We start from the raw sequence: 19890 nt of genomic DNA on the forward strand, positions 1-19890 counted from the left end.
TATCTATGCCCCTCATTATCTTGTATACCTCAATTAGGTCCCCTCTTCTCCAATGAAAAAAGTCCGAGCTCAGTCAACCTCTCCTCATAAGATAAGCCCTCCAGTCCAGCCTGCATCTTGGTAAACCTCCTCTGAGCACTCTCCAAAGCATCCACATCTTTCTTATAATAGGGCGACCAGAACTGGATGCAGTCTAACCAAAGTTTTATAGAGCTGCAACAAGATCTCACGACTCTTAAACTCAATCCCCCTGTTAATGAAAGCCAAAACACCATATACTTTCTTAACAACCCTGTCCACTTGGGTGGCCATTTTAAGGGATCTATATACCTGCACACCAAGATTCCGCTGTTCCTCCACACTGCCAAGAATCCTATCCTTAATTCTGTACTCAGTTTTCAAATTCATCCTTCCAAAATGCATCACCTCGCATTTATCCAGGTTGAACTCCATCTGCCACCTCTTAGCCCATCTCTGCATCCTGTCAATGTCCCGCTGCAGCCTACAACAGCCCTCATATACTGTCAACGACACCTCCAACCTTTGTGTCATTTGCAAACTTGCTGACCCATCCTTCAATCCCCTCATCCAAGTCATTAATAAAAATTACAAACAATAGAGGCCCAAGGACAGAGCCCTGTGGAACACCACTCACCACAGACTTCCAGGCAGAATATTTTCCTTCTACTACCACTCGCTGTCTTCTGTTGGCCAGCCAATTCTGTATCCAGTCAGCTATGTTCCCCTGAATCCCATTCCTCCTGATCTTCTGAATAAGCCTACCATGGGGAACCTTATCAAATGCCTTGCTGAAGTCCATATACACCACATCCACAGCTCGACCCTCATCAACTTTTCTAGTCATATCCTCAAAGAACTCGATAAGGTTTGAGGCATGACCTGCCCCTCACAAAGCCGTGTTGACTGCATTTAATCAAGCCATGCTCTTCCAGATGGTCATAAATCCTATCCCTCAGAATCCTTTCTAACACCTTGCAGACGACAGACATGAGACTTACTGGTCTGTAACGGGTGTCTCTAACTATGACTGCTAGTGAGCAAGCCAAACTGAGATACAAAAGGACTCTCTCACCCTGAATGTTGAAATTGAGGCAGTCAAAAATAATCAAAACAACAGAATTGCCAACAACCTGTAAAACTAAGAATCTTGAAATCAACTACCAATGTCAACATTACCAGTAATCTGCAATGCAGCAGCTGCAAATTTATTAATTCTTCTCACATTTATAAATTAATAAACTCTCATTTTTAACTCAAGAAAGCCAGGTTACACTGACTGCTTTTAGAACAGGAGTTCATTTGGATCTGAGAGACCGGTATCCACAAGGGAAGAAATCCAATTTTACTTTATTGCAAACTATGAGGGGACGGGCAAATCAAGAAAGGTAACCAGTTCATTCCTCATCACTCAGAGTCTTAATGACTTGGGGTATCCCACATGGGACTGTAAAACCTTGGAGAGCCTCGTCCAGGTTTTGAGTGTAACACCATTGATGACTGGACATGACAGGACCACAGAACAATTATGTGATCTGTTGATGGCAGGATCACTGAGGTATTCTCGTAGCATGCTGCTTTTGATGTGCTGTATCTGCACCAGACTGATTTATCATTTTAGATATGCTGAGTGCTGCTCCCAGCATGCTCTTCTGTACTTTCATTGAATCAGAGATTTGTAATGGATTCAGATTTGTTAAGTGTTCAATTCTGCCGATGATCCACAACGGTTCACTGATGCCAATAACATTATACCTATTCTTAATCAGCATCATTAGTACAGTGACAAACGACAAATGGAGGGCATTCCCTGTGTAAGCTCAACAAGGCTGGCGTGGTCACCTTTACCAATTATAGCATGGTCTAATATCTCTCTGATATGTAGAAAGGTGAGGGTCAGGTCAAGTGAGCTTTCCTTCATGTTGGTTCTCTCAAACACTTTCCCACAGGCCCAACCTCACAGCTATCTCCTTCAGGTCCACAATAGTACCGAGGAATTCCTGGTTATGGGATTGGAGGGTCCATAAGACCATAAAGGTAATAGGAACAGAATTAGGCCATTCTGCTCAGTTACTGCTCTCAGTGCTTCTTCCAAGCAGTGTTCAACATGGAAGAGTATATATAAAATGAGAGATGATGGTAGACAGCAATTGGTAGGTGGTTTTCTTTCCCACTTTGATCTAATGCTACAAGTCTTAATGTGTTTCAGAGTCAAAGCTGAGGACTCCCAGAGTCACTGCTTCCAGACTATATACAGACCTGACTCTACCTCTGGTGGGAGCTGTCTACGAAGGGAGGGGTTGGGAAGGTGGCATAAATACACTGGAATGGTGATGGAGGAATCTGGGATGTTGGTGCAATGTACAGGTTTGGTGATTACAGTTATTGTGAAATGTGTTTTAGGTTAGCTTTACTAGCTCACTCAGTAGCTCGCTATATTCCTTAATACCATTAAAAATCACAAAACACCAGATTATAGTCCAACAGGTTTATTTGGAAGAACTAGCTTTCGGAGCGATGCTCCTTCAACCTGGTATAATTCCTTCAACCTTTGGAGGAGCAGCTCCGAAAGCTAGTGTGTTTCCAAATAAACCTGTTGAACTATAACCTGGTGTGTGATTTTTAACTTTGTACACCCCAGTCCAATATAGACTAAAATTAAAACATGCCTTTCACCTTAAACCCTTATCAGATTTATTTCTACATCAAAAGCAACCTCTGAATAGATGTCAATTTTGTAAACAATACCATTCCCATCAAGTCTCCACGAAAGATTATAATATTAATCAGCCCTTACCAACCATCTCTTGGACCTGAATAGATTACAGAACACCAAACATTTTCCCCAATTAGTATGTATTTGTTAAATACCTTTTAACTGGACTGTTATCCCTTTAGGAATCTGTCAAAACAGCACTTAAGTGAAATTGAATGAATAAATGAAACTTCAATTCTCGGGAGCAGCGAGGAGAGATGGAGAGAGGCTGCTGGGAAGGTAAATCACTGCTTTAAAAACTTACCTCCTGAAAAGACGGAGCACATGCTGAGCAGGAGTGGACATGGGACTGCTGAGTAAGTGAAGCAATATATTTGAGTGGTTGCATTGACCTAAACACAGTCTCCACGAACAAAAAAAAAGGTTCTATGCACCAGATTGGTATGGTAATCATTTTTAAAAATTCTTTATGTTTCAATAGTCTCTTTGGGAATTTCGAATAGTGGGAACGGTGGTTAGGGCAGTTCAATGTTCCTCCTGCAGAGTGTGGGAGGTCAGGGTCACCACTAGTATCCCTGCTGACTTCCTCTGTGACAAATGCACCCAACTCCAAGTTGTCGAAAACCATGTTAGGGAACTGGAGCTGGATGAACTTCGGATCATTCGGGAGGCGGAGTGGGTTACTGAGAGGAGTTACAGGGAGGTAGTCACACTCCAGGTACAAGAAAAAGGCAGATGGGTTATAGTCAGGGAACTGGCAGACAGTGCAGGAATCCCTTGTGGCCGTTCCCCTCAATAACAAGTATATAGTCTTGGATAATATTGTGGTGAGGCAGGAGGTGGATGGGCTGGGGGAGCTTACCAGGGGTAAGCCATGGGATACAGGTCTCTGGACAGAGTTTGTCCCTGTTGCTCAGAAGGGAAGGGGTGAGAGAAACAGAGCATTAGTCAATGGAGACTCCATAGTTAGGGGGACAGTCAGGAGGGTCTGTGAGAATGAGAGAAATTCACGGTTGGTGTGCTGCTGCCCAGGTACCAGAGTCTGTGATGTCTTAGATTGTGTTTTCGAGATCCATGAGGGGGAGTGGGGAGCAGCCCAAATTATGGTCCATGTAGGCACTAACGACATAGGTAGGTAAAGGGATGGGGATTTAAGGCAGAAATTCAGGGAGCTAGGAGTTGGAACAAACTGAGTTGTTATCTAAGGTTTGTTGCCCATGTCATGTGCAAGACAGGCGAGGAATAGGGAGAGCGAGGAGTTGAACACGTGGCTGCAGGTACTGTGCAGGAGGGAGGGTTTCCGATTCTTGGATAATTGGGCTCTCTCTGGGGTAGGTGGGACCTCTCCAAACAGGATGGTCTACACCTGAACCAGAGGGGCACCAATATCCGGGGGGGGGGGGGGGGGGTGTTGCTAATGCTCTCTGGGTGAGTTTAAACTATTTCAGCAGGGGTATAGGAACCTGAATTGTAGCTCCAGTGTCCAGAAGGTTGAGAAGAGGGAGATCAGAAACATGGTTTCAACTTTGCAAGAGTGCACCGACAAGCAGGAAGGTTATTTGAAGTGTGTCTACACCAGGACCTTTCAGAATAAGGTGGGTGAACTTGCAGCATGAGTTTGACATTTCGATGCTGTCGCCATTTCAGAGACATGGATAGAGCAGGGACAGGAATGGTTGTTGCAGGTTCTGGGATTAGATGTTTCAGTAAGAACAGAGAAGATGGTAAAAGTGGTGCGGTGTGCCATTGTTAATCAAGGACAGTATTACGGTGGCAGAAAGGATGTTTCTGCCACTGAGGTAGTATAGGCTGAGGTTACAAAGGAGAGGTTACCTTGTTGGGAGTTCTCTATAGGTCTATAGGTCTCCGAAAAGTTCCAGTGATGTAGAGGAAAGAATTGCAATGATGATTCTGGATAGGAGTGAGAGTAACAGGGTAGTTGTTATGGGGTCTTTAACTTTCCAAGTATTGACTGGAAATGCACAAGTTCATGTACTTTAGATGGTTCAGTTTTTGCCCAATGTGTGCAGGAGGGTTTCCTGACACAGAATGTAGACAGGCCAACAAGGGTGAGGCCACAGTGGATTTGGAACTGGGTAATGAATCCGGCCAGGTGTTAGATTTGGAAGTAGGTGAGCACTTTGGTGATAGTGACCAGAATTCAGTTATATCTACTTTAGCGATGGAAAGGGATAGGTATATACCGCATGGCAAGAGTTATAGGATGGGGAAAGGCAATTACAATACGATTAGGCAAGATTTGGGATGCATAGGATGGCGAAGGAAACTGCAGGGGATGGGCACAATTGAAATATGGAGCTTATTCAAGGAACAGCTACTGTGGGTCCTTGATAAGTATGTACCTGTCAGGCAGGGAGGGAGTGGCCGAGCGAGGGAGCTGTGGTTTACTTAAGAAGTTGAATCTCTTGTCAAGAGGAAGAAGGGGGATGAGATGTGAAAGAACAGTTAGGGCACTTGGGAGTTACAAGCTAGCCAGGAAAGACAGAACTAAGAAGAGCCAGGAGAGGACATGAGAAGTTGTTGGCAGATAAGATCAAGGAAAACCCAAAAGATTTCTATGGGTATATAAGGAATACAAGAATGATTGGAGTAAGACAAGGGCCAATCAAGGACAGTAGTGGGAAGTTGTGCGTGGAGTGCGAGGAGATATGAGAAACGCTAAATGAATATTTTTTGTTGGTATTCACACTGAAAAAAGACAATTTTGTCGAGGAGAATACTGAGATACAGGCTACTAGACTAGACGGAATTGAGGTTCATACAGAGGTGGTGTTAGCAATTCTGGAAAGTGTGAAAATGGATAAGTTCCCTTTGCCCGATGGGATTTATCCTAGGATTCTCTGGGAAGCTCAGGAGGAGATTGCAGAGCCTTTGGCCTTGATCTTTATGTCATCATTATCTACAGGAATAGTGCCAGAGGACTGGAGGATAGCAAATGTTGTCCACTTGTTCAAGAAGGGGCGTAGAGACAACCCTGGTCATTATAGACCAGTGAGCCTTACTTCAGTTGTGGGTAAAGTGTTGGAAAAGGTTATAAGAGATAGGATTTATAATCATCTAGAAAGGAATAAGTCGATTAGGAATAGTCAACATGGTTTTGTGAAGGGTAGGTCATGCCTCACAAACCTTATTGGGTTTTTTGAGAAGGTGACCAAACAGGTGGATAAGGGTAGAGTGGTTGGTGTAGTGCATATGGATTTCAGTAAAGCATTCGATAAGGTTCCCCATGGTAGGCTATTGCACAAAATACAGAGGCATGGGATTGAGGGTGAATTAGCGGTTTGGATCAGACATTGGCTAGCTAAAAGAAGACAGAGGATGGTGGTTGATGGGAAATGTTCATCCTGGAGTTCAGTAACTAGCAGTGTACCACAAGGATCTGTTTTGGGTCCACTGCTGTTTGTCATTTTTATAAATGAACTGGATGAGGGCATAAAAGGATAGGTTAGTAAATTTTGGCTCACACTAAAGTCGATGGAGTTGTGGACAGTGTGGAACGATGTTGCAGGTTACAGAGGGACATAGATAAGCTGTAGAGCTGGGCTGAGAGGTGGCAACTGAAGTATAATTCAGAAAAGTGTGAGGTGATTCACTTTGGAAGGAACAACAGGAATAAAGGGTACTGGGGTAATGGTAAGATTCTTGGCAGTGTAGATGAGCTGAGACACCTTGGTGTCCATGCACACAGATCCCTGAAAGTTGCTACCCAGGTTGATAGGATTGTTAAGAAGGCATAGTGTGTTAGCTTTTATTAGTAGAAGGATTGAGTATCTGAGCAACAAGGTCATGTTGATTAGATTAGGTTCCCTACAGTATGGAAACAGGCCCTTTGGCCCAACAAGTCCACACCGATCCTCTGAAGAGTAACCCACCCAGACCCATATTTACCTCTGACGAATGCACCTAACACTATGGGCAATTTAGCATGGTTAATTCACCTGACCTGCACATCTTTTGATTGTGGGAGGAAACCCACACAGACGTGGGGAGAATGTGCAAACTCCCCATAGACAATCGCCTAAGGTTGGAATTGAACCCGGGTCCCTGGCGCTGTGAGGCAGCAGTGCCGCCCTATGTTGCAGCTGTACAAAATTCTGGTGTGGCCGCACATGGAGTATTGCGTACAGTTCTGGTCACTGTATTATAGGAAGGATGTGGAAGCTTTGGAAAGGGTTCAGAGATTTACTGGGATGTTGCCTGGTATGGAGCAAAGGTCTTACAAGGAAAGGCTGATGGACTTGAGGCTGTTTTCGTTAGACAGAAGAAGGCTGCGAGGTGACTTAATTGAGACATATAAGGGTTAGATAGAGTGTACAGTGAGACCCCGTTTTCTCAGATGGTAATGGCTAGCATGAGGGGACATAGCTTTAAATTGAGGGGTGATAGGTAGAGGACAGATGTCAGAGGTAGTTCTTTACTGAGAGAGTAGTAAGGGCGTGGAACGCCCTGCTTTCAACTATAGTAGACTCTCAAACTTTTAAAGGCATTTAAATGGTTATTGTATAGACATATGGATTAAAATGGAATAGTGTAGAATAGATAGGCTTCAGATTGGTTGCACAGGGCGGCGCAACATCGAGGGTGGAAGGGCCTGTACTGCGCTGTAACATTCTATATTCTACTTATTTAAATAAGATGACTGGGTTCCAGTGGAAAACTAATAATATGCTTTAGGAATAAAAATCTACCCAATTTACTTGCTTTTGGCTGTAAGTGACTCCAGCCAATGTGGTTGACTTTTAACTGACCTCTGAAATGGCCCAGCAAGCCATGCAATTATGCTAAAGCATTCTGAATATGCATAATATATAAAACTAGATTGACTACACAGAGTCGTAGAGAGGCACAGCATGGAAACAGACCCTTCGGTCCAACTTGTCCACACTGACCAGATATCCCAACCGAATCTAGTCCCACCTGCCAGCACCCGGCCCATATCCCTCCAAACCCTTCTTATTCATATACCCATCCAAATGCCTCTTCAATGTTGCAATGGTACCAGCCTCCACCACATCCTCTGGTAGCACATTCCATACATGTACCACCCTCTGCATGAAAAAGTTGCCATTTAGGTCTCTTTTATATCTTTCCCCTCTCACCCTAAACCTACACCCTCTAGTTCTGGACTCCCCCACCACAGGGAAAAGACTTTGTCTATTTATCCTATCCATGCCCCTCAATTTTGTAAACCTCTATAAGGTCACCCCTCAGCCTCCGACACTCCAGGGAAAACAGCCCAGCCTCTTCAGCCTCTCGCTATAGCTCAAATCCTCCAACACTGGCAACATCCTTGTAAATCTTTTCTCAACCCTTTCAAGTTTCACAACATCTTTCCGATAGAAGGAGACCAGAATTGCATGCAATATTCCAACAGTGGCCTAACCAATGTCCTGTACAGCTGCAACATGACCTCCCCACTCCTGTACTCAGTACTCTGACCAATAAAGGAAAGCATACCAAACGCCTTCTTCACTATCCTATCTAACTGCGACTCCACTTTCAAGGAGCTATGAACCTGCACTCCAAGGTCTCTTTGTTCAGCAACACTCCCTAGGACCTTATCATTAAGTGTATGAGTCCTGCTAAGATTTGCTTTCCCAAAATGCAGCACCTCGCATTTATCTAAATTAAACTCCATCTGCCACTACTCAGCCCATTGGCCCATCTGGTCCAGATCCTGTTGTAATCTGAGGTAACCCTCTTCGCTGTCCACTACACCTCCAATTTTGGTGTCATCTGCAAACTTACTAACTGTACCTCTTATGCTCGCATCCAAATCATTTATGTAAATGACAAAAAAGTAGAGGACCCAGCACCGATCTTTGTGGCACTCCACTGGTCACAGGCCTCCAGTCTGAAAAACAACCCTCCACCACCACCCTCTGTCTTCTACTTTTGAGCCAGTTCTGTATCCAAATGGCTAGTTCTCCCTGTATTCCATGAGATCTAACCTTGCTAATCAGTCTCCCATGGGAGAACTCCTTACTGAAGTCGAACTCCTTATTGAAGTCCATATAGATCACATCTACTGCTCTGCCCTCATCAATCTTGTTACTTCTTCAAAGAACTCAATTAAGTTTGTGTGACATGATTTCCCACGCACAGAGCCATGTTGACTATCCCTAATCGGTCCTGGGCGGTCAATTGATCAAGGCATTGGAATTCAAACACAAAATGCACACATCCTGCTGAGATGACCCTGATAAAGTGGTCCTCACTAATAGCTGAGAAAATGTACCAAAATTGAGAGAGGTAGACCACAGATTAATCAAATGACAACCTAACATAGTGTGTGATTGTGTTCAAATTACGCCCAAAATCAGTGAACGGCGAAACTTGCTTCTTTTGTTCAGCAACCGCAAGTAGCATAAGTAATACCGAACTACAGTTCTTACAAAAGCCTATTTATGCACAGTTCTGACATATTAAAATTCCATTACTATGGTTTTACATTGTTTTGTCTATAATACACAAAGGTTTGAGGGGCTTCTTTCCAGGAAGATAGTAGATGGGTTAAAACAAGTGCTAACTGCTGACTGCTACTCCTAATAGGATTACAAGTGTCTGTCCAATCTGCTGGCATCATTAAGAGGTGTTATTCTGTTTGTCTTTTAAATTAGTAAATGTAAGTTTAAAAAAACTCTGCCTAAAGGCTCTAAATAAGGTAGACATTATACCTGTACTTAATAAAAGAATAAAGGACATTAAACTGATTACTGCAGCTATGTTATGACATTTGTTGGTGAGAGAACATAGTACATTACAGCACAGTACAGGCCCCTCGGCCCTAGATGTTGCGCCGACCTGTGAAACCAATCTGAAGCCCATCTAACCTACACTATTCCATTTTCCTCCATACGTTTATCCAATGACCATTTAAATGCCCTTAGAATTGGCAAATTTACTACTGTTTCAGGCAATGCATTCCACGCCCCTACTACTCTCTGAGTTAAAGAACCTACCTCTGACATCTGTTCTATATCTATCACCCTCAATTTAAAGCTATGTCCCCTCGTGCTAGCCATCACCATCCGAGGAAAAAGGCTCTCGCTGTCCACCCTATCTAACCCTCTGACTATCTTATACGTCTCAATTAAGTCACCTCTCAACTGCCTTCTCTCAAAAGAAAACAACCACAAGTCCCTCAGCCTTCCCTCCATTCCAGGAACATCCTGAAAAATCTCCTCTGCATCCTTTCCAAAGCTTCCACATCCTTCCTATAATGCAGTGACCAGAACTGTTTGCAATACTCCAAGTGCGGATGCACCAGAGTTTTGTACAGCTGCAACATGACCTCATGGCTCCGAAATTCAATCCCTCTACCAATAAAAGCTAACGTACCATATGCCTTCTTAACAGCTCTATCAACCTGGGTGGCAACTTTCAGGGATCTATGCAAATGGACACTTAATCTTTCCGCTCATCCACACTATTGGGATTGAATTTTCCAGACTCAATCAATTGAATTCAAATTTTCCAGCAGTCCTGGTGGAATCTGGAATAACAAGGCGTATACTCAATGGTCTGAGCAATGAAGGCAAGTGTGATAAATGCCTTGTCTCCATATCATCCAATGCAGGCTTTGAATGATCAGTCTAGTGACATGATTTTAGTGATTATATTTCTTCACATCCAACTATATTGAAACCCAATTACTGAAAGCATGTATAATTGAAATATGTTCATAGTGTACTCCAATGAGACTCCAACTGAATTATAGTTACACTGTAATCAAACTGTTGCAACAATTACAATTCATTTTGCTTTAACTGTTCTGAAAATCTATAACTGTACTGTTGAGTGATTCTCAGTTCAGATTGAGTCATACAGCACGGAAACAAGTGCAACTAGTCCGTGACGACTAGGTTTCCTCAACTAAACTAGTCCCTCTTGTCTGCGTTTGGACCATATTTCATTCATATACCTATCCAAATGTGTTTTAAATGTTGTAACTGTACCTGCATATACCACTTCCTCTGGCAGTTCATTCCGCATAGGAACCACAAAATTGTCCCTCAGGTCATTTTTAAATCTTACTCCTTCAACTTAAGAATATGCCCCTAGGTTTGAACTCCCCTACCCTACGGAAAAGACCTATTCTTTTATCTTTGTCTCTCATGATTTTATAAACCTGTATAAGATCACCCCTCAACCTCCTGTGCTCCAGTTAAAAAAAGTCCCAGCCAATCCTTATAACTCAAACCCTCCATTCCTGTAACATCCTAGTAAATCTTTGCTGAGTCCTCCCCAATTTAATAATATCCTCCTATAGCAGAGTGACCAGAACTGTACACTCCAACAATGGCCTCACCAACATCCTGTACAACATCAAAATGACATTCCAACTCCTACACTCAATGGTCTGAGCAATGAAGGTAAGCATGCTAAACACCTTGTTACCATCCTGTCTAACTGTGACACAACTTTCAACAAATTATGTACCTGAGCCCTTGGTCTATCGGGCATAAGTGAACCACTAAGCCAAGGCTGACACAGCCAGCAGAGATACAAGTCAATGTTCTACACTGAACTCTAGAACTTCAATATGACAAACAGTTACAGCACTCGGCTTCTGCCAGTTATTTTCAACTACCTTCCTCATTTTCCTCAGTGCCTTTACAGAGCTTACACCTTAGTTTTCACCTTGAATAACTGCATAAAGATTTCAGACAGCAACGTTCATATTTCACTGAATTTTTGACAGCAGCACTGATCACAAGGTAAGAGAGACCAAAAAAACACCTCATTCATGGAAATGGGGCTGATTTTAAATGGACACATATTAAGAGTACAAATACTTCCTGTTCTGTTAACAACAACAAGTACTTAACAATCTATATCACAGTCTGATGAGTACAAATGTGGTCCTTATCCTAAACATGCATTTCTGACTCTTGGGTGTCTATCCAAACTGAGAATTTGAACCTTGTTTTCAGACAGGCTCCCAGCACTGCATCCAAACTATGGAACTTCCATGTTGCTGCTGTATGGCCACATTTGGAATAGTGCACACAGTTCTGGTCGTGATATGATCAAAAGGATGTGGAGGCTTTAGACAGGGTACTGAAACCGTTTAACAAAATTTTGCCTAGTTTGGAGGGTAATAGCTAGGAGGAGAGAATAGATAAACTTGGTTTGTTTTCACTTGAAAATTGGAAGCTGAGTGGTGACCTGATAGAAGTTTACAAAATTATGAAAGACATGAATAAAATGGATATTTTTTTCCCAGGGTAGAAATGTCAATTACTAAGGTCATAGGTTTAAGGTAAAGATAAAAGTGGTAAGTTTATGGGAGATATGAGTGGCAAGCGCTTTCTTTTACCCACAGAGGGTGGTAAGTGCCTGGAATGTGCTGCTAGGTGGTGGAGGCAGACACCACTACAACATTTGAGAAGCACTTGACAGATATACAAATAGGTAGGGAACGTATGGATACCGACAACATACGGAAATGGTTTTTTTAGTTTAGAAATACATCTTGTGTCACTGCAGTCTTGATGGACTGAAGGGCTTTTTTCCTGTGCTATACCATTCTTTGTACAAGCTCACAGCTTTATAAACTTTTGTATCTGACTTCTTATTGTGTGTTCCTCTGCATCACAGTCAGACTGCCTGACAAACATGCCTTTGTCCCGAAACACGTGGCTCTGCTGTAAGTTGCTTAATGTTCAATACGAGAAATTGTCCTTTCACTTTGAGCAGCCTATCCTACCTTCTCCCTGCCCATTCATGTGATTGCTTTGGAATAAACAGTCCCACTGGCTAATGGTTCACTCTGTCACACCCTCTTACTGATCTGTTTACTATATCAGGTACAAAGAGGAACAGGAACAGGCCCTTTGGCCCTGCAAGCCTGTACTGATCATCCTGCCCTGACTAAACAAAAAACAAACCTTCTGCCCTTATTCAGTCTGTATCCCTCTATTCCCTCCCTATTAATGTAACCATCCAGATGCTACTTGAACATTGCCAACGTGCCTGCTTCCACCAGCTCTTCTGACACTGCATTCCAGGCTCCTACCACTCTGCATGAAAACCTTCCCTTGCACATCTCCCTTAAACTTTCCCCTTTCACCCAGAGTCTGTGTCCCTTTGTAATTAAAACTTCAACCCTGGGAAAAAGCCTCTGACTAGCTACCCTATCTATGCCTCTGATAATTTTGTAGACTTTGATCAGCTCTCCCCTCAGCCACCATCTTTCAGTGAAAACAATCCTAGTCTTTTTAAACTTTCCTCATAGCCAATGTCCTCGAGACTATGCAACATCCTGGTGAACCTTCTCTACACTCTCTCCAAAGCTTTCACATCCTTTTGGTAGTGTGGTGACCACAATTGTACACAATACTTCAAATGCGGCCTAACATGGATTTTATATATAGCTGCAACATGGGTTTGCCAACTCTTGTTCTCCATGCCCTGGACAATGAAGGCTAGCAAACCATATGCCTGCTTAATCACCTTGCCTACCTGTGTTGTCTCTTTGAGAGAACTGTGGACCTGCACATCCAGATCCATCTGTATGTTAATGTTCCTAAGGGTTCTGCCATTTACAGCATAATTCACACCTAAATTTGATCCTTCAAAATGCATCACCTTGATTTGTCTGGATTAAACTCCATCTTCCATTTCTGTGACCAAGTCACCAATCTATCTTTACCTGGGGATTTACAGCAATCAAAAGGGAAGAGGTTTTGTGCAAGGCACCTAATTAGTGGTACTGCTTAAATAGCTGACAGCTCCTACTCAGTGTGGTTAGTTTTCAGTATATTGTGCAAGCAGCTCTTCTGTTCAGAAGCAGTTTCACATTGACAATCTGATCATTACAATTTCACAGGCAGGATCTGCTTGTATTAAAAAATTTAAACTCTGCACCAGTTAGAAATTATTGCTGTTACATTCCCTACAATCAAAATATTTATCTACTGCTCAGCAGGTCTGGCAGCATCTGTGGAGAGAAATCAGAGTTAATGTTTTGGGTTGAATGACCCTTCTTCAGGACTCCTGACGAAAACTTGAGTGTTGGAAAAATGCAGTTTGACATTGGGGCTGAGCTGCCATTGCTATGCTCCTGTGGTTATCCCCTGATACTCATAAGGTCTCCACTTGAGTAATGTAAGGAAGTTGGTCAAGGTATTCAATTCAGTCAGAGTTTGCACCTTTAGTGGAGGGAGAGAAGGGAGGAGAGAAATGAGAACAAAGCTGGAAAAATAAAATATCATACTCATGAGAAAATAGCTTTTAAAAACTTTGACTTTTCTACAAAACACCTTTGCTCAATTTCAGCTGTGCTGGAAAACTGGCAGAAGCTACAAACATACGATGTCAGCAATGAATTCATCATACAGCAACAGCAACAACTCCGTCTGAATCATAAACAAGCCTGGTTAAACTGTGCAGATTGATCATCCGTAACAGAGGAGGCAGAAAGCAATCGGAAGCCTAGGGGCCCCGATAACATAATGCAATTCCAGCTAGTCATATAGTCCAACATCTCTTTACCCATACAAATGGCAACTTCCTGCAGCCTCACCAAAACATCTTAGCTTCTATTTGACAGCACAGATAATAACCACTCATAACACAAGAATTCACAGCACTTGAATGACTCATTATCTATTATTACAGGTGAGCAAATTGTACCTTAAACTCACTGCAATCCAAAACGCATTCCTCCTTATTTCTTCATCATTTAAATTGCTCCCACTCATTCAACTCATATTTAAAGAAGCCTCTTGTTTGTTTCTTGTTATGGACCAGGTCCCAGACCCTCAAAATATTTTGAGAAGGTAACCTAGGCTCTTTTTCTTATTTTAAAGGCAGATATGAAATGGATATTCCAGGTGTGATACAACTGGTCAAACCACTCGGCTTCAAGCAAAACAGAATTTATTCAAACACCACAGTTGAAACATGAACAAAAGAAAACAGAATTTGGAATAATTCAATTAATGGAAAACTCAACTGACCCGATACAGTAACTATTACTAATTAACTGTTCCAATACAGTAACATCCCTGAAACACACCCCTTGGCAAAAAGGTAAATTCAATCACACGTTCTTACAGACAGGAGAGAGCAGCATCAAGAGAGAGATCCAGCAGAAATTCAGAGGAATTCTTTACTGAAGCTCTGCTTCAGTTAAAACAAACTAGATAAAACCTGAACTGGGAGAACTGGCCACTCCCCTGCCTCTTCCTAGACTCTCCTGCGCCTCTACCCTTATGACCTTTCTTAAAAAAAAAACAAAGACAAAATGACTTTTTTAAAGTGACATCATCACATTCTACATTGGCATACTATTTTGCATTCCATCGGACTGCCTTCCTCTACACTAGGTCCCTTTCAGCAAGTTTGAAATTAACTTGTGAATACCTATTTCAAACAACAATTCCTCCAATACCTTGTTTAAACAATGTTACTGAATCCTGTTCCAAACCCCCACTGCTAATCATAGTCACAGAATAGTTACATAGAATGAATCATACCAGGATGTCAATCAGTCTGTCACATCTAAAGGAGCACAAGAACTGGTACTGTGCCTTATCACATAGTCCTACTCATTCATTCTTCTCAGCTAATGATCCAATTTCCTTTTGAAAAGCCTGAATTGAACCTGCCTTCATCACAGTGCAGTCCAGATCCTAAGCATTTGCTGTGTGAAAAATGTTTTCCCTCATGCTGCTTTGATCCTTTTGCCAATTACCTTAAATCAATATCTTCTCATTCTTGATCAGTCCACCAATGGGAATAGTTTTCCTGAATTATTCTGTCAAGACCCCTCGTGATTGTCTGAACTCCTACCTATTTTATACTAGGTTTCAAGTCATTGATTCCATGTTCAATGGAAGATCTTTTCTGGATCTGAGTAATCCATATCCTCAGACCTTAAGAACCTATCCTCCTCTTCTACAACCTATAAAAGTATAGGGTAGACAATTCTTGCTCTTAATTTATCCTTCCAAGTTCAGAGGGAGTGGACTTCTCCTCTGAAATGACTTTAATAACCCTATATCTTAACTGCTTCTCACAGATCATGCCAGAGGATCAGAAAATGGTTTCTATATGTCTATGCCACCTCTCTGTTCCACTGCTCAGTCAGTCCCATTAACTATATGTAGTGCTGTAGCTCTACAAATCTGTTCTATTCCCTTTTTAAATACAGTGCATCAGTCTCCAGCATGTACTCAAGTAGTGTATTCTGATCCTGACAACTCACCATGTAAAAATATATTTCCTGCTGCCTCCTTTCATTTTTATATTAATCACCTTAATGTCCTTTGGTTCTTGATACTTCCACAAATGGGAACAGCTTCTTTCTATCTACTCTGTCCAGATCCTTCATGATTTTGAACAGCTCTGACAAATCTGCCTAACCTTCTTTCCTCCGAGAATAACTCTTCAGCTTCTCCAAACTATCACAAGAAATAGGAGCATGATGACATTATATGGCCATCAAACCTGAAACACTATTTAGCATAATTATGGCTAATATTAGACTTCAACTTCATTTTCCTCACTTTCTCACAACCTTTAATGCTCTGAGATAATAAAGATGTTAAATGTATATACATGAGCTTGAACATTCTGTGGCTGAGTGGGTTTTCTCTGGGTGCTCTGGTTTTCTCCACAGTCCAAAGATGTGCAGGTTAGGTGGAGTGGCCATGGGAAATGCAGGGTTACAGGGACAGAGTGGAGTGGCCATGGGAAATGCAGGGTTACAGGTACAGAGCAGGGGTGTGGGTCTGGGTGGGACATTCTTTGGAGGGTCGGTGTGGACTCGATGAGCCGAATGGCCTGCTTCCACACTGTAGGGATTCTACGAAAGGTTATGCATCCTCAATCCTCTGATTATGCCTATACCTCAAGACTTCTTATCCTCAGAATTATAACTGGAAATATCTTGTGCACCCTCTCCAAATTTTTCAAATCCTTCTTAAAGAAAGGCACCCAGAATTGCACATAATCCTCCAGTTAAGATTGAGATTGTTAATACAAAGATTGACCATAACTTCTTTCCTTTGCATTCTACGTCTCTACTTATAAAGCACCACTATATAGTGCTCAGACGTTTCCGTATAAGAGTTGGGATGTCATTTTGAGGTTGTACAGGATCCTGGTTAGGCTTTTTCTGGAGTACTTATGAGTAGTTCTGATTGCCCTGTGATAGGAAAGATATTATTAAGCTGGAGAGTGCTTAGAAAAGACTTACCAGAAGCTGGTGAGAATGAATGATTTGAGTTATATGGAGAGGCTGGCACTTTTTCACTGATGCATAGGAGGTTTATAAAATCATTAAGGGCACAGAAAAGGTGAATGGCAAGTGTCTTTTCCCTAGGGGATTTCAACACTATGGAGCATATTTTTTTTAAGGTGAGAGAACAAAGATTTGAAAAGTTATGAGGGACAACATTTTTACACAGCGAGTGGTTTGTATGTGGAAAGAACTGCCAGAGGATGTTGTGGATGCGGGTGCAGTTACAATGTTTAAAAGATACTTGGATAAGTTTGCAGGGATATGAGCCAAGTGCAAACAGGTAGGACTAGTTTAATTTGGGATTATGGTCAGCATGGACTGATTGGACCAAAGAATCTGTTTTCATGCTGTAAGACTCTATGACTCTATATATCTCATGAACTACTTTTTCAAACTACCCTGCCACCTTCAATGATCTGACTATATGCATCTCAGGTTTCTCTGCTCCCTTCTCCACTTTAGATTCTTCTGGTCATTTTTTCTGGCAAAGTATATAACTTCATGTTCTCAATTTCATCTGTTATGCCTCTGCTCATTTCACCAGACTTTCTATGTCCTTTTGAAGTCAATACACCTGCCCTTCCACATGGTTTTGAACAAAGATGTAACATTTGCAATTCTCCCATCAGTCGGCAGGAAGTAAAAAGATATTAATGTTTTGAGTTGTGGCCTTTCTTCAGGAGGAGACTGGAATTGAAATGTTAATTAAAATTAAAAACTAATGTAGTTCTCTAGAATTTTGCAGTTTTGGAAACATAGTAGCTACTTATGCCTTTCCTTTAATACTCTGGCAAGAAGGTGTGGGTGTGCGCAATGAGCAATACCAAAGCAGTGCAGTGAATGGCGAGGGATAAGGCCTGGAGAGGCAGCAATGCAGAGACAGTATGGAGACAGGAGGCTTGGGGAAGGTTAGGCAGGTTGGGGAGGATGGAAAGGGAGAAATAATCAGGCAGTGGGGACAGGTTGCTTAGGCAGTACGAGGAGGAGGAGGCTGGGAAGCAAGGAAGGAAATTGGTTGATGCAATATTTCCTTGGCCTGGAGAAGGCATTGGTATTGGCAAAGCTACCTCTTCTAACTCCAAGTGTTTCCTAATATGATCCAAAGATCATTAGGGTGGCCCAGTGGGTGGGCGGCACGGTGGCCCAGTGGTTAGCACTGCTGCCTCACAGCGCCTGTAGACCCGGGTTCAATTCCCGACTCAGGCGACTGACTGTGTGGAGTTTGCACATTCTCCCCGTGTCTGCGTGGGTTTCCTCCGGGTGCTCCGGTTTCCTCCCACAGTCCAAAGATGTGCGGGTCAGGTGAATTGGCCATGCTAAATTGCCCGTAGTGTTAGGTTAAGGGGTAAATGTAGGGGTATGGGTGGGTTGCGCTTCGGCGGGTCGGTGTGGACTTGTTGGGCCGAAGGGCCTGTTTCCACACTGTAAGTAATCTAATCTAATCTAATTAGACCAGAAAAACCTGCATTACCAGGATCCATTCAAAATTCCAGACCTGACCTTGCTGCAAGAGAATGTGAAAAACTTTTTTTTACAGCAGAGATATTTGTACAGTGTCATCAGTGGGAATCAATCAAATTCCCTACTTGATGTTCTGCAAGTTAACCAAGCAGGGTTAATGGAATGGTTAGTATAGAACCAGAGCAAAACTATTTGTGATTCAGTAACAAATCTCTTTATCAGAGTGACTGATTTCACCACGAATCAGAACAGCCTCAGGTGCTGACAAACCTGTCAATGTGACCAATGTGTCAGTGTCATGAAAGTTGCGGCACTCGTCAGGTGCCTGGTCAGACTGGTGGGTGACCAACCAGACAACCCAGTTAAAATCTTGCAGAACTGGAAATGAGATTGCCCTGTACTTAGGCAGCCAGACTATATTACCTCAGAATTATTAAATTATGTATTACCTGGTATTTCAGAATGGAAGGATGAGTTCCCACACCACCTTCTCACAATTACTGAGCCCTATTCAAACTGTAGCATGCTGCTGTGCAGAAATGAAAATTCTATGACCACACAGCAATTCACCTGGGAAATGCTTCGTAAGACAGTATGTGCTGTCCTGCACATTCTGAACATTTCTTGGAATGATTCATGGCCATAACTCTTTGAGATCTAGAAATATATTTTTGTAAAACATGCTAAAAAGATATTTCCAAACATACACTCACTCCTTTTTAAACAATAAATTACAGTCAGTTCTGCAATAAAGGAGTGTTTCTTCAATGTGAATTGGCTTTAAGGCGACTGAAGGATTTAGGCCATTACTTGTCCAGTGTGAACTTTCCTTACCCTTATTGGCTATAACGCGATTCAGGCCTCATTAGTTAAATGGTGCGGCTATTGAGCAATTTTCTTATAATGTGAGATCGCACAAGAATGGAACTATTGTGTTGGACTAATTTTTACAACATTAAAACAGGATATTTGGCCTAACTGTTCATTTTATTCATCCATGGAAATGTGATGGGGTTGCTGGCTTGGCCAGCATGTATTGTCCATCCTAGTTGCTCTCAAGGAGGTGGGAGTGAGCTGCTTTCTTGAATCGCTGCAGTCCATTGGTTAGGTATAGATACACAATACCATTAGAGAGGGAATTCCAGGATTTTGGATCAGCAACAGTGGATATTTTACCAAGTCAGGATGGTGAGTTGCTTGGAGAGAAATTTGCAGGTGGTGGTGTACCCACACCTCTGCTGTCCTTGTTTTTCTAGATGGAATTGGTTGTGAATTCAAAAGGTGCTGCCTATTACCTTTGGCAAATTTCTGCAGTGCATCTTGGAGACAGTACACACTGAGCATCGGTGGTGGAGGGAATGGATGGTTGTGGATGTGGTGCTAATCGAGTTGGCTGCTGTGTCCTGGATGGTATCAAGCT

The 19890-nt window shown here is 42.4% G+C and overlaps 1 protein-coding gene across 20 annotated transcripts in view; it reads right to left on the reverse strand.

The window, feature by feature from the left end:
* Nucleotides 1–19890, reverse strand: part of LOC122540755 (rho GTPase-activating protein 32) — a 591094-nt gene that overhangs the window by 98558 nt on the left and 472646 nt on the right. Inside the window, exon 1 of one of the 20 annotated variants that reach the window (XM_087976524.1) lies at nucleotides 656–773. The exons of the other annotated variants lie outside the window; for them this stretch is intronic. The gene's annotated coding sequence lies outside the window, so the exon portion shown is untranslated. Of the gene's footprint in view, nucleotides 1–655; nucleotides 774–19890 lie in introns of those variants that run through there. 20 annotated transcript variants of the gene reach the window in all.

This window comes from Chiloscyllium plagiosum, unplaced genomic scaffold, assembly GCF_037043375.1.
Source record: "Chiloscyllium plagiosum isolate Xiang-an unplaced genomic scaffold, Cpla_swu_hap1 HiC_scaffold_29, whole genome shotgun sequence".
NCBI classification, from domain to species: domain Eukaryota; kingdom Metazoa; phylum Chordata; class Chondrichthyes; order Orectolobiformes; family Hemiscylliidae; genus Chiloscyllium; species Chiloscyllium plagiosum.